This window comes from Oncorhynchus tshawytscha, linkage group LG16 (genome assembly GCF_018296145.1).
Source record: "Oncorhynchus tshawytscha isolate Ot180627B linkage group LG16, Otsh_v2.0, whole genome shotgun sequence".
Taxonomy (NCBI): Eukaryota; Metazoa; Chordata; class Actinopteri; order Salmoniformes; family Salmonidae; genus Oncorhynchus; species Oncorhynchus tshawytscha.
In genome coordinates, this window is record NC_056444.1 from 51431102 (window position 1) to 51457054 (window position 25953).

The 25953-nt window shown below is 44.4% G+C and overlaps 1 protein-coding gene across 2 annotated transcripts in view; it reads right to left on the reverse strand.

The window, feature by feature from the left end:
• The window catches only part of LOC112215861 (DNA (cytosine-5)-methyltransferase 3B), a 102288-nt gene extending 78673 nt beyond the window's left edge, over positions 1 to 23615 (reverse strand). The window contains exon 1 of one of the 2 annotated variants that reach the window (XM_042299325.1): positions 23597 to 23615. The gene's annotated coding sequence lies outside the window, so the exon portion shown is untranslated. Of the gene's footprint in view, positions 1 to 423; positions 569 to 23596 lie in introns of those variants that run through there. The other variant, XM_042299326.1, reaches the window with a different exon arrangement.
• Between the last annotated feature and the right edge of the window lie 2338 nt (positions 23616 to 25953).

A 25953-nucleotide genomic window follows, 5' to 3' on the forward strand; every position in this document is an offset into this window, starting at 1 on the left:
AGCTGTGTACTCCCATTTCCAGTGTATTCTATTGAGGAAATTCCCCTTGTCAAGTAATATCCATAATAATTCATACGAAAGCAAACACTTTCTTACTTGTATGATTGAGACTGCCAGGCTGATTTAAAGAGGGGATTCCTCTCGTGGGTTTCTGAAGAAGGAATATATGCAATTTCTCAATAAAGAAATGAGTCGGTGAAATAAATGTCTTTCCCAGTTAGATCAGACAGATTACGGTGTCTCGCACAATGACGCCAAAGCCCACCTGCCAACCAGCCACCTGCAGGGTGTGTGTGTGTGTGTGTGTGTGTGTGAGAGAGAGAGAGAGAGACAGAGAATACCGTTGGTGAGCACAGCACAGAAGAGGAAGTAGAAGCTTGTTCAGGTTAGTTATTTCACAGAACCTACTGCGATTACTCCTACCTTTCATACTTCGTTGAATGTGGTATTTGAGAAGTTTCACAGCTGGTTGTATCCCCTGGGTGTATCCCCTGAGAGACACCGTATCGATGCAAGAGATCAAATACCTCATTGATGTATGTATGTGGCTCATTTGTTGAACATTTCCACGTGGTTCAACATCACTCTCGATCTCATCTTGCCCCTAGGATATGTCTGAGGGTGTGTTGCAACTTCCCCCGACTTACTGTGTTGTTACCCGAGGGAGTGTGTAAAATCACATAACATTCCCCTAAGGGTGTGCAGTTTATGCTTTTTATGCAAATACATGTTTTTGCTCTATGAGAGAGAGAGTCGACTCTGTGGAAATCTAGGCTTACGTAGTGCCAAGGTCTGGGATTTCTGAGACTAGCTCCCGGAAGTTTCCACAGTCTCACATGACAAGAAAGGGAAAGCAGCCATGCATCCATCAAACTTTAGTCTGGGAGCTCATTTTTAGGCCAGGTGCTGATGTGCTAAACCACCGTCCTTCTGGAGGAATAGAGGGAAACACTAGTCTTCCAGAGTCCTTTGAGAGAAATGTGGCTATTTTCTTCCATTACCAGTGTCACTATACTCATACCAGATTTACACTATAGGGCCAACCTGAATCGTACTACAATGTAACGGGTTGCAGCGCATTTGACAGTAACTTATAAGCAACTAGTGGTAAGGTACTGTATTTCATATTGCAGTACATCTACTGTAATCTAAATACAGTATCAAAGCAAGTACTGTGTAATGACACAGTACAATACCATGGAATTTCCTACATTATACTGTACAAAAGTAAATGCTACTGTAATCGAAATGAGCAAATAATTGAGTGAGTGAATGGAATTCATTGAGGAGGGATGGGGTTTGTATTTCACAGTATTTTACTGTAATTACATGGGATTGATGCAAGCATGTTGGCTGCTAGGTGGGTCATTCCACCACTACGATGCCTTTTGGGAAGTGTACTTTGGTCAAAAAACAACATTTGATGTCACCTAATTTTATCATTCTGTCATAAAGATCACATTTTCAACTTGATTTTTTTTTTTAAATGCGTTTCGAGGTTAAATAAAAATGACTATAGTAAGTCTAAATTAAGTGCCAAATAAAGTAACAGGGTTGACAATTTCATCTTAAATCAGCCATGAATCTCTGTGTGACAGGGGGAATGGAAGCTTTTTGTGTGCAACAGGGAGTGGTAATTAAATGCAAGTTTCACCCAAAAAATGTTATTGTCTGTCACGACTTCAGTCGAAGTTGGTCCCTCTCCTTCTTCAGACGGTGTTCGGCGGTTGACGTCACCGGCTTTCTAGACACCACCTATCTATGTTTCATTTTTGTTTTGTTTTGTCTTGATCATACACACCTGGTTTCTATTCCATTAATTATGTTCCTTATTTTAACCCTCTGATTTCCCTCTCTGTTTTGTGCGTTATCGTTTTTTCATGTGGGTTCTCGTTGTTCGTGCTTGGGATTATTTGTATTTGTTCCTTGTTGGAATCTTACTTATTTTGTACATTTTGGATGATTACTCAGAACTGTGTCCTGTGCCTGACTCTGCATTTTTTCATTTTACCAACGTCCTCACAGAATAATGCACCAACAAATGGAGTCAGCAGGTACAGCCAGCCTTCCTCTCCCAATGGAGGAGTGTCTTCAGCAGCACGCGACCATGTTACAGAGTCTCGGTACAGCCATGGATCGAGTGCTGCAAACCATGTACCGATGGGAGAGAGGGGGTTTTCCGGTTCATCCATCAGCACCTTCCCAGCTCTCACATCAACTGATCCAGAGATCCATACTTCCTTCATCAGAATCCAGTGGGATTCGACTCTCGCTCCCGGGAGTATATGATGGACCGAGTGCCAGGGGTTCCTACTCCAGCTGGAGCTCTACCTGGCAGCTGTTCAGCCAGCTCCCTCAGGACGTGAGAGAGTGAGCGCCCTCATCTCTTGTCTGACTGGAAAAGCACGGGTCTGGGCCAACGCCATCTGGGGAGAAGAAGGCCCGACGTTGGACAACTACGTTTCGATCATCCACCTGAGGGGAGAGCGGCGGGGGAACGTTTGTTCCATTTTAGACAAGGGATGAGGAGCGCTCATGAGTTCGCTCTGGATTTTAGAACTGTGGCCGCTGGCGCAGGATTGAACGAGCGGGCCCTGATCGACCGCTACAGGTGTAGTTTACGCGAGGACGTTCGTAGGGAGTTAGCCTGCAGGGACACCACCCTTAATCTGGACCAGCTGGTGGACCTATCCATCCGGCTGGACAACCTGTTGGCATCCCGCGGACGTCCAAATCGGGGTCCGTCAGTTCCACTCCCCAGCACCTCTGATCCTACCCCTACGGAGCTGGCAGATGCTGCTATGAGGGAGACCGGATGGGGGACCGTTCCCTGCAACAACTGTGGCCGCAGAGGACACACTGCTGGTCAGTGCTGGGGAGGTTTCCCAGGTAATCGAGGTGGCAGGCAGAGCACTGGTGGATCATCTCAGGTGAGTAGGCACACGCCTCACCCAGAGCTCCCTGTTGCACACATGTGGTTGTATGTAGCCTTTCCTGAGTTTTCCCAGCATAGGGCGCTAGTAGATTCAGGCACAGCTGGGAACTTTATTGATCGTACCTTTGCACTTAGTTTAGGGATTCCTAGTGTTCCTGTTGATGTCCCCTTCCCTGTACATGCCTTAGATAGTCGTCCGTTGGGGTCAGGGCTAATCAGGGAGGTCACAGCTCCACTCCGTATGATAACGCAGGAGAATCATGAGGAGAGAATTAGTCTCTTTCTGATCGACTCCTGCGTTTCTTGTTGTGATGGACCTTCCCTGGTTGGCCTCTCATGATCGTATTATTTCGTGGCAACAGAGGGCTCTCAAGGGATGGTCTCGTCAGTGCTCAGGGAGGTGTGTAGGTGTTTCCTTAGGTGCCACTACGGTGGAGAGTCCAAACCAGGTATCCACCATGCACATTCCCCATGCATATGCCGATTTGGCTCTCGCCTTCTGTAAAAAGAAGGCAACTTTATTACCACCCCATCGACGGGGAATTGTGCGATAAATCTTCTGGTAGATGCTGCACTTCCCAGGAGTCACGTGTATCCTCTGTCACAGGAGGAGACGGTGGCTATGGAAACATATGTCACCGAATCTCTGGGACAAGGATGCATTCGGCCTTCCATTTCACCTGTCTCCTCGAGTATCTTTTTTGTGAAGACGGGTGGAGGTTTGCGCCCGTGTATTGACTATCGAGGTTTGAATCAGATCACAATAAAATACAGTTACCCACTACCTCTCATAGCCAGTATGACAGAGTTATTGTACGGGGCGCGCTTCTTCACAAAATTGGACCTCAGGAGTGCTTACAACCTGGTGCGTATCAAGGGAGGGGATGAGTAGAAGATGGCTTTTAGCACTACATCTGGGCACTATGAATATCTAGTCATGCCGTACAGGTTAATGAATGCTCCATCAGTTTTCCAATCTTTTGTTGACAAGTCTTTCAGGGACCTGCACGGGCAGGGTGTAGTGATGTATATAGATGACATTCTAATATACTCCGCTACACGCGCCGAGCATGTGTCACTGGTCCGCAGGGTGCTTGGTTGACTGTTGGAGCATGACCTGTACATCAAGGCTGAGAATTGTCTGTTCTTCCAACAGTCCATCTCCTTCCTAGGGTACCACTTTTCAGCGTCAGGGGTGGAGATGGAGAATGACCGCATTTCAGCCGTGCGTAATTGGCCGATTCCAACTACGGTAAAGGAGATGCAGTGGTTCTTAGGGTTTGCCAACTACTACTGGAGATTTATCCGGGGTATCGGTCAAGTAGCGGCTCCCATTACCTCCTTGCTGAAGGGGGGACCAGTGCGACTACAGTGATCAGCGGAGGCGGACAGGGATTTTTGTCAACTGAAGGCTCTGTTTACCTCGGCTCCTGTGCTGGCTCATCCTGCTCCCTCGTTAGCGTTCATAGTTGAGGTGGATGCGTCCGAGGCTGGGATAGGAGCTGTGCTTTCTCAACGCTCGGGTACGCCACTAAAGCTCCGCCCCCGCGCTTTGTTTTCGAAGAAGCTCAGCCCGGCGGAGCGAACTATGATGTGGGGGACCGGCATCTGTTGGCTGTTGTCAGGGCACTGAAAGCGTGGAGACATTGGATTGAGGGGGCTAAAACACCCTTTCCTCATTTGGAATGACCACCGCAATCTGGAGTACATTCGGGCAGCTAGGAGACTGAACCCTCGCCAGACGAGGTCGGCCATGTTTTTCAGTCGCTTTGTTTTCACTCTATCCTACAGACCAGGTTCCCAGAATGTGGTGCCACCGGTGGTATGGGAGGTGGACGCGGACATCGAGCGGGCGTCACGTGCAGAGCCCACTCCCCCACAGTGTCCAGCTGGGCGTCTGTACGTTCCGTTTGATGTCCGCAATCGTTTGATCTGTTGGTCCCACACATCACCCTATTCGAGCCATTCTGGCATCGGTCGGACAGTGCGCTGTCTTGCTGGGAAGTACTGGTGGCCTACTTTAGTTAAGGACGTGAGGGTTTATGTTTCCTCCTGTTCGGTGTGCACACAGTGCAAGGCACCTAGACACCTGCCCAGAGGGAAATTACAGCCTCTTCCCATTCCACAACGACCGTGGTCACACCGATCAGTGGATTTCGTGATGGATCATCCCCCGTCACGGGGTAATACCACGATCCTAGTCGTTGTGGAACGGTTTTCTAAGTCCTGCCTTCTCCTTCCTTTGCCCGGTCTCCCTACGGCTCTACAGACTGAGGCGGCCCTGTTCACCCACGTATTCTGGCACTACGGGGTGCCTGAGGATATAGTTTCTGATCGGGGTCCCTAATTCACGTCTAAAGTCTGGAGGGCGTTTATGGAACGCCTGGGGGTCTCGGTTAGCCCCACCTCAGGTTTTCACCCCGAGAGTAACGGGCAGGTGGAGAGAGTAAACCAGGATGTGGGTAGGTTTCTGCGGTCCTATTGCCAGGATTGGCCGGGGGAGTGGTCGGTTTTTATCCCCTGGCCCAAAACTCCCTTCCCACTCTTCCACTAACCCTTTCCAGTGTGTGCTAGGTTATCAGCCGGTCCTGGCACCTTGGCATCAGAGCCAGATCGAGGCTCCTGCGGTGGATGAATGGTTTTGGCACTCGGAGGCGACATGGGACGCTGCTCATGTGCGTTTACAACGGGCCATCAGGCGGCAGAAGGCGAGTGCCAACCGCCACCGCAGTTTCGCCCCAGTGTATGCACCGGGGGATCGGGTCTGTCTCTCGACCCGAAACCTGCCCTGCCGGAAGCTGGGTCCGTGGTTTTTGGGGCCATTTAAAGTCCTGAGGAGATTGAACAAGGTCGGCGCGCTGCTGGAGCTGCGGGTCAAGGCCGAAGTTGGTCCCTCTCCTTCTTCGGGCGGTGTTCGGCGGTCGACGGCACCGGCTTTCTAGACACCACCGATCTATGTTTTATTTGTCTTGATCATACACACCTGGTTTCTATTCCATTAATTATGTTCCTTATTTAACCCTCTGATTTCCCTCTCTGTTTTGTGCGCTATTGTTTGTCATGTGGGTTCTCGTTGTTCGTGCTTGGGATTATTTGTATTTGTTCCTTGTTGGAATCTTACTTATTTTGGATGATTACTCAGAACTGTAATCCTGCGCCTGACTCTGCATTTTTTTATTTTACCAACATCCTCACATTGTCAACATGTCTAGCCTGACTTTGGGTAACAGGGTTGAAGTGTTACGCTCAATCCGCTCAGTTGTCTACCACAAAACACCAGAAAATTGCCAAAAGGAGTAGAACCAGTTCGTTCACCTGCTTTCACACTTTGAGTTTACGTTTTAGATGTTAAATATTTATTTTGAAAAACATATTTATAAATAAATAGTTTCACTTGTAATAGAGTTCAGTTCACATAACAGGGTTGATTTAAAATGAGGGACAAACATAAATAAATGTTTACCTTAAAACTAATCACATGAAATAAATAATAATCTTGTCTTCGTCTAAGCAACCAAATAACTAGGGCTTTACAATGATGGTGAAATGTTGGGGTTAACCTTTTACTGCAGTGGGCTAAATCAGGGTCACACAGTGTTTCTTGGTCTTAAACCAATCTACTTTGAAACAAAAGTATACACCTCACACACACATGGTTATGGGCTTGAAATGTATTACATTTGGAGTTTGCATCCCAATATTACACTTTATATCCAGTACCAGTCAAAAGTTTGGTACTTATTCAAGGGTTTTTCTTTATTTTGACCATTTTCTACTTTGTAGAATAATAGTGAAGACATAAACTATGAAATAACACATATGGAATCATGTAGTAACAAAAAAGTGTTAAACAAATAAAAATATATTAGATATGAGATTCTTCAAAGTAGCCACCCTTTGCCTTGGCATTCTCTCAACCACCTTCATGAGGAATGCTTATCCAACAGTCTTGAAGGAGTTCACACATATGCTGAGCAGTTGTTGGCTGCTTTTCCTTCACTCTGCAGTCCAACTCATCCCAAACCATCTCAATTGGGTTGATGTCGGGTGATTGTGGAGGCCAGGTCATCTGATGCAGCACTCCATCACTCTCCTTCTTGGTCAAATAGCCCCTTACACAGCCTGGAGGTGTGTTTTGGGTCATTGTCCTGTTGAAAAACAAATGATAGTCCCACTAAGCGCAAACCAGATGGGATGGCGTATTGCTGCAGAATGCTGTGGTAGCAATGCTGGTTAAAGAGTGCCTTGAATTCTAAATAAATCACTGAGAGTGTCACCAGCAAACCGCCACCAAACATCAGACCTTCTCCATGCTTCATGGTGGGAACTACACATGGAGAGATCATCCGTTCACCTATACTGTGTCTCACAAAGACACAGCGGTTGGAACAAAATAATATTGGACTCATCAGCCATAGGGCAGATTTCCACAGTCTAATGTCCATTGCCTGTGTTTCTTGGCCCAAGCAAGTCTCTTCTTCTTATTGGTGTCCTTTACTAGTGGTTTCTTTCAGTAATTCGACCATGAAGGCCTGATTCATACAGACTTCTCTGAACAGCCAATGTTGAGATGTGTCTGTTACTTGAACTCTGAAGAATTTATTTGGGCTGCAATCTGAGGTGCAGTTAATTCTAATGAACTTATCACCTGCAGCAGAGGTAACTCGGTCTTCCTTTCCTGTTTCTTCATAGTGCTTGATGGTTTTTGCGACTGCACTTGAAGAAACTTTGCACTTGACTGATCTTCACGTCTTAAAGTAATGGACTGTCATTTCTCTTTGCTTATTTGAGCTATTCTTGCCATAATATGGACTTGGTCTTTTACCAAATAGGACTATCTTCTGTATACCACCCCTACCTTGTCACAACGCAGCTGATTGGCTCAAAAGCATTAAGAAGGAAAGAAATTCCACAAATTAATTTTTAACAAGGCACGCCTGTTAATTAAAATGCATTCCAGGTGACTACCTCATGAAGCTGGTTGAAAGAATGCCAAGAGTGCGCAAAGCTGTCATCAAGGCAAAGGGTTGCTACTCTTCACTGTTGACGTACTCCCTCTACAGAACAGCTCAAACTGGCACTAACCAGAATAGAAAGAGGAGTGGGAGGCCCCGGTGCACAACTGAGCAAGAGGACAAGTACATTAGTGTCTAGTTTGAGAAACAGATGCCTCACAAGTCCTCAACTGGCAGCTTCATTAAATAGTACCCACCAACAGTGAGGAGGCGATGCTGGCCTTCTAGGCAGAGTTCCTCTGTCCAGTGTCTGTGTTCTTTTGCCCATCTTAATCATTTATTTTTATTGGCCAGTCTGAGATATGACTTTATAACTTTTTTAACAAGGCACACCTGTTAATTGAAACACATTCCAGGTGACTTTCACATGAAGCTGGTTGAGAGAATGCCAAGCGTGTGCAAAGCTGTCATCAAGTCAAAGGGTGGCTACTTTGAAGAATCTCAAATATAAAACATATTTTGATATGTTTAACACCTTTTTGGTTACTATTTGTTTCCATGTGTGTTATTTAATAGTTTTGATGTCTTCACTATTATTCTACAATGTAGAAAATAGTAAAAAAATAAAGAAACCCTTGAATGAGTAGGTGTGTCCAAGCTTTTGACTGGTACTGTACATCACAGAAGACTGATATATAACAAAACCCTTTGACATAGAAACACGGGAATTTCTACAAGTAAAAAAAACAAACAATGTTCATTAATTATGATATTCTGAAGAATATTAATAATGTTAAGACTGCAGGAAAGGGAATATGTGGGTTCAAATCTTCCTATAAGTCACAGATGGTGCACGGCGGACATATCAATATGCTGAATTTATTCATAGAAAAGACTTACAGCAGAAGTAGAACTAACATTGCACATCAATGGTGTGGATGCATGTTCTACAGAAGTACTGAATAGTTTAGACGCAAACCAAAAGGAGTTTGAGGAACTTCTCCAGGAAATATCTGGTTTAATTCATATAAAACTTGAGGAAGAGTGTTGTGATATTATTTTCCTTAAAAATCAGGTTAAACTCGCTGCAACACAACTACAGTTGACAATTGACTATTTCAGATGGGGAAAACCCCTGGCCTTGATGGCATTCCAATTGAAATATACTGAACAAAAATATAAATGCAACATTTTTACAGAGTTACAGTTAATAGAAGGAAATCAGTTCATTGAAATAAATGTATTAGACCTTAATCTATAGATTTCATATGACTGGGCAGAGGTGCAGCCATGGGTGGGGCTGGGAGGGCATAGGCCCTCCCACAGAGCAGCCAGGCCCACCCACTGGGGAGCCAGGCCCAACCAATCAGAAATAGTTTTTCTCCACAAAGGGCTTTATGAAGGACATAAATACGCCTCAGCACCCCCTTTCCCCCTCCTCAGATGTTTCCCCAGGTGAAGAAGATGTGGATGTCCTGGGCTGGCGTGGTTACACGTGGTCTGTGGTTGTGAGGCCAGTTGGATGTACACTGCTCCGGAGACGGGCACATCGTGCACCACTCCCCAGCATTCTTCTTGCCAATGTCCAGTCTCTTGACAACAAGGTTGATGAAATCCGAGCAAGGGTAGCATTCCAGAGGGACATCAGAGACTGTAACGTTCTCTGCTTCACGGAAACATGGCTAACTGGAGAGACGCAATCCGAAGCGGTGCAGCCAGCGGGTTTCTCCACCCATCGAGCGGACAGAAACAAACATCTCTCTGGTAAGAAGACGGGCGGGGGCGTATGCCTTATGGCCAACGTGACATGGTGTGATGAAGGAAACATACAGGAACTCAAATCCTTCTGTTCACCTGATTTAGAATTCCTCACAATCAAATGTAGACCGCATTATCTACCAAGAGAATTCTCTTCGATTATAATCACAGCCGTATATATCCCCCCCAAGAAGACACATCGATGGCTCTGAACGAACTTTATTTAACTCTCTGCAAACTGGAAACGATTTATCCGGAGGCTGCATTCATTGTAGCTGGGGATTTTAACAAGGCTAATCTGAAAACAAGACTCCCTAAATTTTATCAGCATATTGATTGCGCAACCAGGGGTGGAAAGACCTTGGATCATTGTTACTCTAACTTCCGCGACGCATATAAGGCCCTGCCCCGCCCCCCTTTCGGAAAAGCTGACCACGACTCCATTTTGTTGATCCCTGCCTACAGACAGAAACTAAAACAAGAAGCTCCCACGCTGAGGTCTGTCCAACGCTGGTCCGACCAAGCTGACTCCACACTCCAAGACTGCTTCCATCACGTGGACTGGGAGATGTTTCGTATTGCGTCAGACAACAACATTGACGAATACGCTGATACGGTGTGCGAGTTCATTAGAACGTGCGTTGAAGATGTCGTTCCCATAGCAACGATTAAAACATTCCCTAACCAGAAACCGTGGATTGATGGCAGCATTCGTGTGAAACTGAAGGCACGAACCACTGCTTTTAATCAGGGCAAGGTGTCTGGTAACATGACTGAATACAAACAGTGCAGCTATTCCCTCCGCAAGGCTATCAAACAAGCTAAGCGCCAGTACAGAGACAAAGTAGAATCTCAATTCAACGGCTCAGACACAAGAGGTATGTGGCAGGGTCTACAGTCAATCACGGACTACAGGAAGAAACCCAGCCCAGTCACGGACCAGGATGTCTTGCTCCCAGGCAGACTAAATAACTTTTTGCCCGCTTTGAGGACAATACAGTGCCACTGACACGGCCTGCAACGGAATCATGCGGTCTCTCCTTCACTGCAGCCGAAGTGAGTAAGACATTTAAACGTGTTAACCCTCGCAAGGCTGCAGGCCCAGACGGCATCCCCAGCCGCGCCCTCAGAGCATGCGCAGACCAGCTGGCCGGTGTGTTTACGGACATATTCAACCAATCCCTATACCAGTCTGCTGTTCCCACATGCTTCAAGAGGGCCACCATTGTTCCTGTTCCCAAGAAAGCTAAGGTAACTGAGCTAAACGACTACCGCCCGTAGCACTCACATCCGTCATCATGAAGTGCTTTGAGAGACTAGTCAAGGACCATATCACCTCCACCCTACCTGACACCCTTGACCCACTCCAATTTGCTTACCGCCCAAATAGGTCCACAGACGATGCAATCTCAACCACACTGCACACTGCCCTAACCCATCTGGACAAGAGGAATACCTATGTGAGAATGCTGTTCATCGACTACAGCTCGGCATTCAACACCATAGTACCCTCCAAGCTCGTCATCAAGCTCGAGACCCTGGGTCTCGACCCCGCCCTGTGCAACTGGGTACTGGACTTCCTGACGGGCCGCCCCAGGTGGTGAGGGTAGGCAACAACATCTCCTCCCCGCTGATCCTCAACACTGGGGCCCCACAAGGGTGCGTTCTGAGCCCCCTCCTGTACTCCCTGTTCACCCACGACTGCGTGGCCATGCACGCCTCCAACTCAATCATCAAGTTTGCGGACGACACAACAGTGGTAGGCTTGATTACCAACAACGACGAGACGGCCTACAGGGAGGAGGTGAGGGCCCTCGGAGTGTGGTGTCAGGAAAATAACCTCACACTCAACGTCAACAAAACTAAGGAGATGATTGTGGACTTCAGGAAACAGCAGAGGGAACACCCCCATCCACATCGATGGAACAGTAGTGGAGAGGGTAGCAAGTTTTAAGTTCCTCGGCATACACATCACAGACAAACTGAATTGGTCCACTCACACAGACAGCATCGTGAGGAAGGCGCAGCAGCGCCTCTTCAACCTCAGGAGGCTGAAGAAATTCGGCTTGTCACCAAAAGCACTCACAAACTTCTACAGATGCACAATCGAGAGCATCCTGGCGGGCTGTATCACCGCCTGGTATGGCAACTGCACCGCCCTCAACCGTAAGGCTCTCCAGAGGGTAGTGAGGTCTGCACAACGCATCACCGGGGCAAACTACCTGCCCTCCAGGACACCTACACCACCCGATGCTACAGGAAGGCCATAAAGATCATCAAGGACATCAACCACCCGAGCCACTGCCTGTTCACCCCGCTGTCATCCAGAAGGCGAGGTCAGTACAGGTGCATCAAAGCTGGGACCGAGAGACTGAAAAACAGCTTCTATCTCAAGGCCATCAGACTGTTAAACAGCCACCACTAACATTGAGTGGCTACTGCCAACACACTGTCAATGACACTGACTCTACTCCAGCCACTTTAATCATGGGAATTGATGGGAAATGATGTAAATATATCACTAGCCACTTTAAACAATGCTACCTTATATAATGTTACTTACCCTACATTGTTCATCTCATATGCATACGTTGATACTGTACTCTATATCATCGACTGCATCCTTATGTAATACATGTATCACTAGCCACTTTAACTATGCCACTTGGTTTACATACTTATCTCATATGTATATACTGTACTCGATATCATCTACTGTATCTTGCCTATGCTGCTCTGTACCATCACTCATTCATATATCCTTATGTACATATTCTTTATCCCCTTACACTGTGTATAAGACAGTAGTTTTTTTTGGAATTGTTAGTTAGATTACTTGCTCGTTATTACTGCATTGTCAGAACTAGAAGCACAAGCATTTCGCTACACTCGCATTAACATCTGCTAACCATGTGTATGTGACAAATAAAATTTGATTTGATTTGATTTTTGCTCAAAAAAATAAAAGAAATACTAAAATAACACATCCTAGATCTGAATGAATGAAATATTCTTATTAAATACTTTTTTCTTCACATAGTTGAATGTGCTGACATCAAAATCACACAACAATGATCAATGGAAATCAAATTTATCAACCCATGGAGGTCTGGATTTGGAGTGGAAAACCACACTACAGGCTGATCCAACTTTGATGTAATGTCCTTAAAACAAGTCCAAATGAGGCTCAGTAGTGTGTGTGGCCTCCACGTGCCTGTATGACCTCCCTACAACGCCTGGGCATGCTCCTGATGAGGTGGCGGATGGTCTCCTGAGGGATCTCCTCCCAGACCTGGACTAAAGCATCTGCCAACTCCTGGACAGTCTGTGGTGCAATGTGGCGTTGGTGGATGGAGCGAGACATGATGTCCCAGATGTGCTCAATTGGATTCAGGTCTGGGGAACGGGCGGGCCAGTCCATAGCATCAATGCCTTCCTCTTGCAGGAACTGCTGACACACTCCAGCCACATGAGGTCTAGCATTGTCTTGCATTAGGAGGAACCCAGGGCCAACCGCACCAGCATATGGTCTCACAAGGGGTCTGAGGATTTCATCTCGGTACCTAATGGCAGTCAGGCTACCTCTGGCGAGCACATGGAGGGCTGTGCGGCCCCCCAAAGAAATGCCACCCCACACCATGACTGACCCACCTCCAAACCGGTCATGCTGGAGGATGTTGCAGGCAGCAGAACATTCTCCATTTCATCTGTGAAGAGCACAGGGCGCCAGTGGCGAATTTGCCAATCTTGGTGTTCTCTGGCAAATGCCAAACGTCCTGCACGGTGTTGGGCTGTAAGCACAACCCCCACCTGTGGACGTCGGGCCCTCATACCACCCTCATGGAGTCTGTTTCTGACCGTTTGAGCAGACACATTCACATTTGTGGCCTGCTGGAGGTCATTTTGCAGGGCTCTGGCAGTGCTCCTCCTGCTCCTCCTTGCACAAAGGCGGAGGTAGTGGTCCTGCTGCTGGGTTGTTGCCCTCCTACGGCCTCCTCCACGTCTCCTGATGTACTGGCCTGTCTCCTGGTAGCGCCTCCATGCTCTGGACACCAAGCTGACAGACACAGCAAACCGTCTTGCCACAGCTCGCATTGATGTGCCATCCTGGATGAGCTGCACTACCTGAGCCACTTGTGTGGGTTGTAGACTCCGTCTCATGCTACCACTAGAGTGAAAGCACCGCCAGCATTCAAAAGTGACCAAAACATCAGCCAGGAAGCATAGGAACTGAGAAGTGGTCTGTGGTCACCCCCTATAGAACCACTCCTTTATTGGGTGTGTCTTGCTAATTGCCTATAATTTCCACCTGCTGTTGTCTATTCCATTTGCACAACAGTATGTGAAATGTATTGTCAATCAGCGTTGCTTCCTAAGTGGACAGTTTGATTTCACAGAAGTGTGATTGACTTGGAGTTACATAGTGTTGTTTAAGTGTTCCCTTTATTTTTTTGAGCAGTGTACATGACAAATTCTCAAAACAACGTTGGATGCGGCTTATGGTAGAGAAATTAACATTCAATTCTCTGACAACAGTTCTGTTGGGTGTTCCTGCAGTCAGCATGCCAATTGCCCACCCCCTCAAAACTTGTGGCATTGTGTTGTGTGACAAAACTGCACATTTTAGAGTGGCCTTTTATTGTCCCCAACACAAGGTGCACCTATGTAATGAGCATGCTATTTAATCAGCTTCTTGAAATGCCACATCTGTCAGGTGGATGGATTATCTTGTCAAAGGAGAAATGCTCTCTAACAGGGATGTAAACAAATTTGTGCACAACATCTATTCATTAGAGTGCAACTTTACACAATCTACAGATATAAATAGATTTTGTTGGACAAATATGACTCACTGTCTTGTATCATTTCATATCGTTCTATCTGCAACAATCGGAAAGTTTCACCAAACTGATTTAACCACAGGTCGTTGAAAATAAACCTAAAAACAACCTGATTGGACACAAGAAAAGTTCAATTCTCTTTTGGTGTTGATGTCTTTTGTCTCCATCTGTAGGAGGAGTGGGGCAACAGACAGAAACAAAGGCCCATCCAGAAAGAGAAGACCCTACTCCCTGGACACTTCCCTTACACTTTCCCTCTACTCCCTGGAATTTCTGAATTTCTGACTGATATGGGATCTTACAACTGTATTGCAAAAGTCTGGGTTCTGTAGCACTTCCGTGTAGATAACTTCCTCCCGGTATCTTCTGAGTTTCCTTTTCTATGAGCCAAATTCTTCACATTGCAAAATGGGCTTTGCAGCATTCAATGACTTATGATGCAGTTCCTTGTGAATTTACAGTTAGAACCACGCTACTTTATTGTCTCACACTCTCAGAAGTATACATTCTGAAGATTCTATTATACTGAACAAAAATATAAACGCAACATGCAACAATTTCAAAGATTTTACTGAGTTACAGTTAATTTAACGAAATCAGTCAATTGAAATTAATTATGAACTAATTTATGGATTTCACATGACTGGCAATACAGATATGCATCTGTTGGTCACGGATACCTTCAAAAAAAGGTAGGGATGTGGATCAGAAAACCAGTCCGTATCTGGTGTGACCACCATTTGCCTCATGCATCACCACACATCTCCTTTGCATAGTTGATCAGGCTGTTGATTGTGGCCTGTGGAATGTAGTCCCACTCCTCTTCAATGGCTGTGCAAAGTTGCTGGATATTGGTGGGAACTGGAACATGCTGTCGTACACTTCGATCCACAGCATCCCAAACATGCTCAATGGTTGACATGTCTGATGAGTATGCAGGCCATGGAAGAACTTGGACATTTTCAGATTGTGGGGCCATGCATTATCATACTGAAACATGAGGTTATGGCGGCGGAAGAATGGCACAAGAATGGGCCTCAGGATCTCGTCACGGTATCTCTTTGCATTCAAATTGCCATCAATAAAATGAAATTGTGTTCATTGTCCGTAGCTTGTGCCTGCTCATACTCTTCACAACCACAACCCCTCAAAATTTGAGACATCTGTGGCATTGTGTTGTGTGACAAAACTGCACATTTTAGAGTGGCCTTTTATTGCCCCCAGCAAAAAGTGCATCTGTGTTATGATCATTCTGTTTAATCAGCTTCTTGATATGCCACACGTCAGGTGGATGGATTATATGGGGAAAGGAGAAATGCTCACCAACAGGGATGTCAACAAATTTGTGCACAACATTTTTGAGAAACAAGCATTTTGTGCATTCGGAACATTGGGATATGTTATTTAATCTCACGAAACATGGGCCCAAAACATTACATGTTGCATTTGATATCTTTTTCAGTATGTATCAAAAGTTTTATGAATTATTGAAAGATCCACTACTAGTTTTCATTATTCATACAGTTGAAGTCAGAAGTTTACATACACCTTAGCCAAATACATTTAAACTCAGTTTTTTTTGCAATTGCTGACATTTAATGCTAGTAAAAATTCCCTGTCTTAGGTCAGTTAGGATCACCACTTTATTTTAAGAATGTGAAATCTCAGAATAATAGTAGAGGAGAATAATTTATTTCAGCTTTTATTTCTTTCATCACATTCCTAGTGGTTCAGAAGTTTACATACACTCAATTAGTATTTGGTAGCATTGCCTTTAAATTGTTTAATTTGGGTCAAACATTTCAGGTAACCTTCCACAAGCTTCCCACAATAAGTTGGGGAAATTTTGTTCCATTCCTCCTGACAGAGCTGGTGTAACTGAGTCAGGTTTGTAGACCTCCTTGCTTGCACATGCTTTTTCAGTTCTGCCCACAAATTTTCTATAGGATTGAGGTCAGGGCTTTGCGATGGCCACTCCAAAACCTTAACTTTGTTGTCCTTAAGCCATTTTGCCACAACTTTGGAAGCATGCTTGGGGTCATTGTCCATTTGGAAGACCCATTTGCGACCAAGCTTTAACTTCCTGACTGATGTCTTGGGATGTTGCTTCATTATATCCACGTAATTTTCTGTCCCCATGGTGCCATCTATTTTGTGAAGTGCACCCGTCCCTACTGCAGCAAAGCAATCCCACAACATGATGCTGTCACCCCCGTGCTTCATGGTTGGGATGGTGTTCTTTGGCTTGCAAGCCTCCCCCTTTTCCTCTAAACATAATGATGGTCATTATGGCCAAACAGTTCTATTTTTGTTTCATCAGACCAGAGGACATTTCTCCAAAAAGTACAATCTTTGTCCCCATGTGCAGTTGCAAACCGTAGTCTGGCTTTTTTATGGCGGTTTTGGAGCAGTGGCTTCTTCCTTGCTGAGCAGCCTTTCAGGTTATATAGATATTGGACTCATTTTACTGTGGATATAGATACTTTTGTACCTGTTTCCTCCAGCATCTTCACAAGGTTCTTTGCTGTTGTTCTGGGATTGATTTGCACTTTTCGCACCAAAGTACGTTCATATCTAGGAGACAGAACGTGTCTTCTTCCTGAGCGGTATGACAGCTGTGTGGTCCCATGGTGTTTATACTTGTGTACTATTATTTGTACACATGGCCGTGGTACCTTCAGGCATTTGGAAATTGCTCCCAAGGATGAGCCAGAATTGTGGAGGTCTACAATTATTTTTTTTAGGTCTTGGCTGATTTCTTTTGATTTCCCCATGATGTCAAGCAAAGAGGCACTTAATATGAAGGTAGGTCTTGAAATACATTCACAGGTACACCTCCAATTGACTCAAATTATGTCAATTAGCCTATCAGAAGCTTCTAAAGCCATGACACCATTATCTGAAATGTTCCAAGCTGTTTAAAGGCACAGTCAACTTAGTGTATGTAAACTTCTGACCCACTGGAATTGTGAAACAGTGAATTATAAATTAAATAATCTGTCTGTAAACAATTTTTGGAAAAATGACTTGTCATGCAGAAAGTAGATGTCCTAACCAACTTGCCAAAACTATAGTTTGTTAACAAGAATTTTGTGGAGTGGTTGAAAAACTAGCTTTAATGACTCCAACCTAAGTGTATGTAAACTTCCGACTTCAACTGTACATGATAAACTGTCTGACACCAAAGAGGGGATGATTTCTATCCTACTGAAGCAGGAGCTAGGGGGACAGTCTTGCAAAAAAAATTGAGGCCCCTCACTATTCAATGTTACGATGCAAAAATATTGAGCAAATTTATTGCTCATAGAATTAAAAAGGTCTTAAAGTCTTAACAGATATTATCAATCACGATTAGACAGGATTCTTAAAAGGAAGATATATTGGAGATAGGAGACAATTACTAAGAATCATTGAAAACTATGAGAATGCAGGGACTATCTTTATAGCAAACTTCTTATGTAAAATACTAAATAATGGTTATTTACCTGAGAAAAACAAGGTTGCACACTATCACCATACATTACTTGTTTGTTATGGCTATTGAATTGTTTGCTATAAAAATTAGATCCAAGGTATCAATGTATACCGATGATTCAAGTTCTCTTGCGTTCAATTTTCACACCTGAACAGTCTTATTGAGGACCTGGATCGTTTCTCCAGTTTATCTGAATTAAATCCCAACTATAATACATGTACTATATTACGGATTGGGTCTCTAAAAGACCGACTTTAAATTGCATTGTGGTCTCCCGATTAAATGGGTGGATGGTTCAGTTTATTTGCTTGGTGTACATATCCCGGAAAAGTTACATGAAAATTACCCTGATTAATTCTATAGTGATATTGCAGTTTAAATATTTATTGATGGCGCTACATAGTCCAGAATAATATTTTTTCAAATTGTGAGCAAATGTAATTTTTATTTAGAATGGAAAACCAGATACATTTAAATGGGTATATGTATATAATGAATTCATTTTTCTGCAAAAACTATTAAATATCATGGAATTACACTGAAACTTTATCAAAATCCAAACTGGTTTTCTAGTAGGCTACTAAGAGAGGCACATCCAATGTTTAAAAAGGGCTCTTTGCTGTTATACAGAGTACAACTATCAATTTCCAGTGGATTGACAATGTAACCCTGTTTTAAAGTATTCTTATTTTTAAATGAAGCTATACAGAGTTGGCTACAATTCCAATTTTATCCTACAGAAGTGGCAAAACATATATTACAGCAAATAATATGGCAAAACTCCAATGAACTGATAGAGGCTAAAGCAATCTTCTTGGAGAGAACACGAAAGGAAGGTATCATGTTTATGAATTACATTGTAAACAACGATGGTAGAATTATGTCAGATGTAAGGGAAGTGTTATGTTTGTGTATCAAAAATCAATCAAGATCAGTACTACTTATTGTGACCAATTAGATGGGTTCATGCAGGTGACTGACTGATCGTATATGGAGGAATCCTCACTATCACTGATCCTTAACTTGGCAGTACGCCCAGAATATTGCTATGGGAACAACCGAGGTATCTCAGTTTCAAGGTCTCAACTTGGAGAGAGAGAGAGAGAGAGCCTCAAGAGGTATTGGTCAGTCACATGTGCGACGCAACCGGTAGGAATGAAGGAATTATGCTAAATCATGCAAATATAACTTATCCGTGCATAGCCGTATATAAGGCAATTGTTGGGACTGCCCAAGCTGAGTTTTCTGATAGACCTGTACAGTGTGCAGAGTTTGTTGTAACCTTTCCAGCCGGCTGAAAATATAGTGATTCATTTAAGATTGACTTTAGGTGTCCCCCGGTGTTGAATTTCCACCCCACACACATGCAATTAATCAAGGTGTATGGAGATGAATGCTCAATACAAAATTATAACCAACTTATCGCATCTCTGCTACAAAAATGGCATCGGGGTTATGAACTGATGTACAAAACAACAATTGACGCATCAATGCTTTCTTTTCAATTTAAGCTATTATATACAATTCTCGCTACAAAAAGTATGCTCAGTATGTGGAACAGTCAGACCGGTGCAGACTCGCGGAAACAGAATCAATAGAGCATCTCTATTGGTACTGTCCATCGGTGGCTTGTTTTTGGAGTTGGGTTCGGGAATGGTTATTATGTCATAATATCAGGGTGCAGTTGGACCTGCAAGCTGTATTGCTGGGGGATTTGAATGACCACAGTCGGTCAATAGGAAATATCATTGTGCTCTTGGGTAAAAAAAAAAAGTATTTTGTGGGGAAATTTCTGTAGAAATTTTGCAGATGGGGAGGTTCAGTCCCTAGTGAGGCACCATGGTAGAATGGAGGGAGGTATTACAATATTAGAATGATGATTTACTAGGAAAGGTGAGATAGCAGATGTTCTGAAAGAGCTGCAAAACCTGGACCCGTACAAATCAGCTGGGCTAGACAATCTGGACCCTCTCTTTTTTTACTTCTTTAAACATGTTTACCCCCTTTTCTCCACAATTTCATGGTATCCAATTGTTAGTAATTACTATCTTGTCTCATTGCTACAACTCCCGTACGGGCTCGGGAGAGACAAAAGTCGAAAGCCATGCATCCTCCGAAACACAACCCAACCAAGCCGCACTGCTTCGTAACACAGCGCGCATCCAACCCGGAAGCCAGCCGCACCAATGTGTCGGAGGAAACACCGTGCACCTGGCTACCTTGGTTAGTGCGCACTGCACCCGGTCCGCCACAGGAGTCACTGGTGCGTGATGAGACAAGGATATCCCTACTGGCCAAACCCTCCCTAACCCAGACGACGCTAGGCCAATTGTGCGTCGCCCCACGGACCTCCTGGTTGCGGCCGGCTGCGACAGAGCCTGGGCGGGAACCCCAAGTCTCTGGTGGCACAGCTAGCGCTGCGATGCAGTGCCCTATACCACTGCGCCACCCGGGAGGACTGGACCCTCTCTTTCTAAAATTATCCGCCGCCATTGTTGCAACCTCTATTACCAGTCTGTTCAACCTCTCTTTTGTATCATCCGCGATTCCTAAAGATTGGAAAGCTGCCGCGGTCATCCACTTCTTCAAAGGGGGTGACACTCTAGACCCAAACTGTTATAGACCTACAGTATATCCATCCTGCCCTGCCTGGTCAGTGAACAAAAATGGTCAGTGAACAAACAGATCACTGACCATTTCGAATCCCACCGTACCTGCAATCCGGTTTCCGAGCTGGTCAAGGGTGCACCTCAGACACGCTCAAGGTACTAAACGATATCATAACCGCCATCGATAAAAGACAGTACTGTGCAGTCGTCTTCATCGACCTGGCCAAGGCTTGACTCTGCCAATCACCTTACCTCTGGCAGTCTCTATGGGGTGCCACAGGGTTCAATTCTCGGTCCAACTCTTTTCTCTGTATATATCAACAATGTCACTCTTGCTGCGGGTGATTCTTTGATCCACCTCTACGCAGACGACACCATTCTGTATACATCTGGCCCTTCTTTGGACACTGTGTCAACAAACCTCCAAACAAGCTTCAATGCCATACAACACTCCTTCCGTGGCCTCCAACTGCTCTTAAACGCTAGTAAAACTAAATGCATGCTCTTCAACCGATCGCTGCCCGCACCCACCTGCCCGACTAGCATCACTACTCTGGACGGTTCTGACTTAGAATATGTGGACTACAAATACCTAGGTGTCTGGCTAGACTGTAAACTCTCCTTCCAGACTCATATTAAGCATCTCCAATCGGCTTCCTGTTTCTCAACAAAGCCTCCTTCACTCACGATGCCAAACATACCCTCGTAAAACTGACTATCCTACCGATCCTCGACTTCGGCAATGTCATTTACAAAATAGCCTCAGCAAACTGGATGCAATCTATCACTGTGCCATCCGTTTTGTCACCAAAGCCCAATATACCACCCACCACTGCGACCTGTATGCTCTCATCAGCTGGCCCTCTCTACATATTCGTCACCAGACCCACTGGCTCCAGGTCATCTATAAGTCTTTGCTAGGTAAAGCGTCACCTTATATCAGCTCACTGGTCACCATAACCGCTCTCCAGCAGGTCATCCCCAAAGCTTTCCTTCCAGTTCTCTGCTGCCAATGACTAGAACGAATTGCAAAAATCGCTGAAGTTGGAGACTTATATCTCCCTCACTTTACTTTAAGGATCAGCTATCTGAGCAGCTTACCCATTGCTGCAGCTGTCCACAGCCCATCTGTAAATAGCCCATCCAACTACCTACCTCATCCCCATATTGTTTTTATTTACTTTTTGCTCTTTTGCACACCAGTACATCTACTTGCACATCATCATCTGCACATCTATTACTTCGCTACTATGGCCTATAGATTTTTCTATTGTGTTATTGACTGTACTTTTGTTTATCCCACGTGTAACTCTGTGTTGTTGTTTTTTGTCGCACTGCTTTGCGACAGTCAGTAAGTACAGTAAGTACAGTTGCGAAAGTACAGTCAATAACACAATAGAAAAATCTATAGGCCATAGTAGCGAAGTAATAGATGTGCAGATGATGATGTGCAAGTAGATGTACTGGTGTGCAAAAGAGCAAAAAGTAAATAAAAACAATCGGATGGGGCCACAGTGTCTCCTGACCCCTCCTGTCTCAGCCTCCAGTATTTATGCTGCAGTAGTTTATGTGTCGGGGGGCTGGGGTCAGTTTGTTATATCTGGAGTACTTCTCCTGTCCTATTCGGTGTCCTGTGTGAATCTAAGTGTGCGTTCTCTAATTCTCTCCTTCTCTCTTTCTTTCTCTCTCTCGGAGGACCTGAGCCCTAGGACCTGAGCTCCAGGACTACCTGACATGATGACTCCTTGCTGTCCCCAGTCCACCTGGCCATGCTGCTGTTCCAGTTTCAACTGACCTGAGCCCTAGGACCATGCCCCAGGACTACCTGACATGATGACTCCTTGCTGTCCCCAGTCCACCTGGCCATGCTGCTGCTCCAGTTTCAACTTCCACCTGACTGTTCTGCCTTATTATTATTCGACCATGCTGGTCATTTATGAACATTTGATCATCTTGGCCATGTTCTGTTATAATCTCCACCCGGCACAGCCAGAAGAGGACTGGCCACCCCACATAGCCTGGTTCCTCTCTAGGTTTCTTCCTAGGTTTTGGCCTTTCTAGGGAGTTTTTCCTAGCCACCGTGCTTCTACACCTGCATTGCTTGCTGTTTGGGGTTTTAGGCTGGGTTTCTGTACAGCACTTTGAGATATCAGCTGATGTACGAAGGGCTATATAAATAAATTTGATTTGATTTGATTTGATTTGATTTGATTTGCTTTATCTTGGCTGGGTTGCAGTTATAAATGAGAACTTGTTCTCAACTGGCCGGCCTGTTTAAATAAAGGTGAAAAAAAATGTGTCGTTTTATTTTTGATGTAGATTATTTTTGTTGTTTTGATGTGTTGTTTTGTTCCTGTTTGGACCCCAGGAAGAGTATCAGCTGCTGCTAATAGGGATCCTAATGAAATACTAAATGCTAATAAAATACTAAATACTAACCTGGCAGTGACTACAGGGCAAAACAGATCAAAAAGACATGGCAAAATGCTCAACCATTAAAGGTTTAAGACTTGCTGCCACCCCAATCTGTCTCCTATACATTTAAATTTGATGGGGCACAACTATCAGTTAAATTGGTACAGCACTCTCACTAACGGCTGCAACAAACTTAGCCTCTTACAAGGCATGCCTCAAAATATATTAATGAGACAGAAAAAAACATACCACTCCAAATATACGGTACAGTACTGTATTCTGTGGGATGGAATTACAGTACCATTAGAAATACAGCAGTTCTTTCTCCGCCCACAAATTTTCCCATAATGCACCATAATTTATAGTATGCTGCAGTAAAACATTTCACAGTATTTGACTGTTGATAATAGCCCACATTATCGTATAAATTACAGTTTTCTGTTACAGTGTAGGCTGGCTTAGATATTTTGCAGTTCAAACCAAATTTCCAGCACGGTTCCACAAGCTAAGACAGACGCGTCCTATCTCTACAGGAACCTTTGGTGGCTCCAGCATACCTGTATAGAGTATAAAATGGATATTGTACTTGTTTCTCTGCTCCGCCCTACCCCATATAGTCCTGAAGAGCTTAGCCATGAGGGGTGAGGGGCTTCTCCCAGCCCACTCAGCCGAGGTGTCAGGGCCTCAGCATGTTGGGGCGTGTCGTGGGTGGAGGTCGTCTGGCTGCAGAGACAAGAAAAATAACTTAAAAAGTACTAGAATATACACCTCTGTGTTGAACAAGAAACAGTATAGAAGAACGCATATACACTGAACAAAAATATAAAGATAACATGTAAAGTGTTGGTCCCATGTTTCATGAGCTGAAATAAAAGATCCCAGAAATGTTCCATAGACACAAAATCTTTATTTCTCTCAATTGTTGTGTACACAATTCCTTTGCCAAAATAATCTATCCATCTGACAGGAGTGGCATATCAAGAAGCTGATTAAACAGCATGCTCATTACACAGGCGCACTTTTTACGCACCTTTTGCTGCATACTCACCAGATATGTGACCCATTGAGCATGTTTGGGATTCTCTGGATCAACGCGTACGACAGCATGTTCCGGTTCCCGCCAATGTCCAGCAATTTCGCACAAACCATTGAAGAGGAGTGGGACAACATTCCACAGGCCACAATCAACAGTCTGATCAACTATGCGAAGTAGACGTGTGGTGATGCATGAGGCAAATGGTGGTCACACCAGATACGGACTGGTTTTCTGATCCACGGCCCTACCTTTTTTTTAAGGTATCCATGATCAACAGATGCATATCTGCATTCCCAGTCATGTGAAATCCATAGATTAGGGCATAATTCATTTCAATTGACTGATTTCGTTAAATGAACTGTAACTCAGTAAAATCTTTGAAATTGTTGCATGTTGCGTTTATATTTTTGTTCAGTATAATAGAACGCTCCTCCAAGTCGGAAGTTTACATACACTTAGATTGGAGTCATTAAAACTTGTTTTTCAACCACACAAATTTCTTGTTAACAAACTATAGTTTTGGCAAGTCGGGTAGGACATCTACCTTGTGCATGACACAAGTCATTTTTCCAACAATTGTTTCCAGACAGATTATTTCACTGTATCACAATTCCAGTCGGTCAGAAGTTTACATACACTAAGTTGACTGTGCCTTTAAATAGCTTGGAAAATTCCAGAAAATGATGTCATGGCTTTAAAAGTTTCTGATAGGCTAATTGACATAATTTGAGTCAATTGGAGGTGTACCTGTGGATGTATTTCAAGGCCTACCTTCAAACTCAATGCCTCATTGCTTGACATCATGGGAAAATCAAAAGAAATGAGCCAAGACCTCAGAAAACAAATTGAAGACCTCCACAAGTGTGGTTCATCCTTGGGAGCAATTTCCAAACGCCTGAAGGTAGCACGTTCATCTGAACAAACAATAGTACGCAAGTATAAACACGATGGGACCACGCAGCCGTCATACTGCTCAGGAAGGAGACGCGTTCTGTCTCGTAGAGATGAATGTACTTTGGTGCGAAATGTACAAATCAATCCTAGAACAACAGCAAAGGACCTTGTGAAGATACTGGAGGAAACAGGTACAAAAGTATCTATATCCACAGTAAAATGAGTCCTATATCGACATAACCTGAAAGGCCGCTCAGCAAGGAAGAAGCCACTGCTCCAAAACCGTTATAAAAAAGCCAGACTATGGTTTGCAACTGCACATGGGGACAAAGATTGTACATTTTGGAGAAATGTAATCTGGTCTGATGAAACAAAAATAGAACTGTTTGGCCATAATGACCATTGTTGTGTTTGGAGGAAAAAGGGGGAGGCTTGCAAACCTAAGAACACCATCCCAACCATGAAGCAAGGGGGTGGCAGCATCATGCTGTGGGGGTGCTTTGCTGCAGGAAGGACTGGTGCATCATGAGGACGGATAATTACGTGGATATATTGAAGCAACATCTCAAGGCATCAGTCAGGAAGTTAAAGCTTGGTCACAAATGGGTCTTCCAAATGGACAATGACCCCAAGCATACTTCCAAAGTTGTGGCAAAATGTTTTAAGGACAACAAAGTCAAGGTATTGGAGTAGCCATCACAAAGCCCTGACCTCAATCCTATGAAAAATGTGTGGACAGAACTGAAAGGAGGAGGAGGCCAACAAACCTGACTCAGTTACACCAGCTCTGTCAGGAGGACAACTTATTGTGGGAAGCTTGTGGAAAGCCACCCAAAACATTTGACCCAAGTTAAAAATTTTAAAGGCAATGCTACCAAATGCTAATTGAGTGTATGCAAACTTCTGACCCCCCGGGAATGTGATGAAATAAATCAGTCTCTCTACTATTATTCTCACATTTCACATTCTTAAAATAAAGTAGTGTTCCTAACTGACCTAAGACAGGGACTTTTTACTTGGACTAAATGTCAGGAA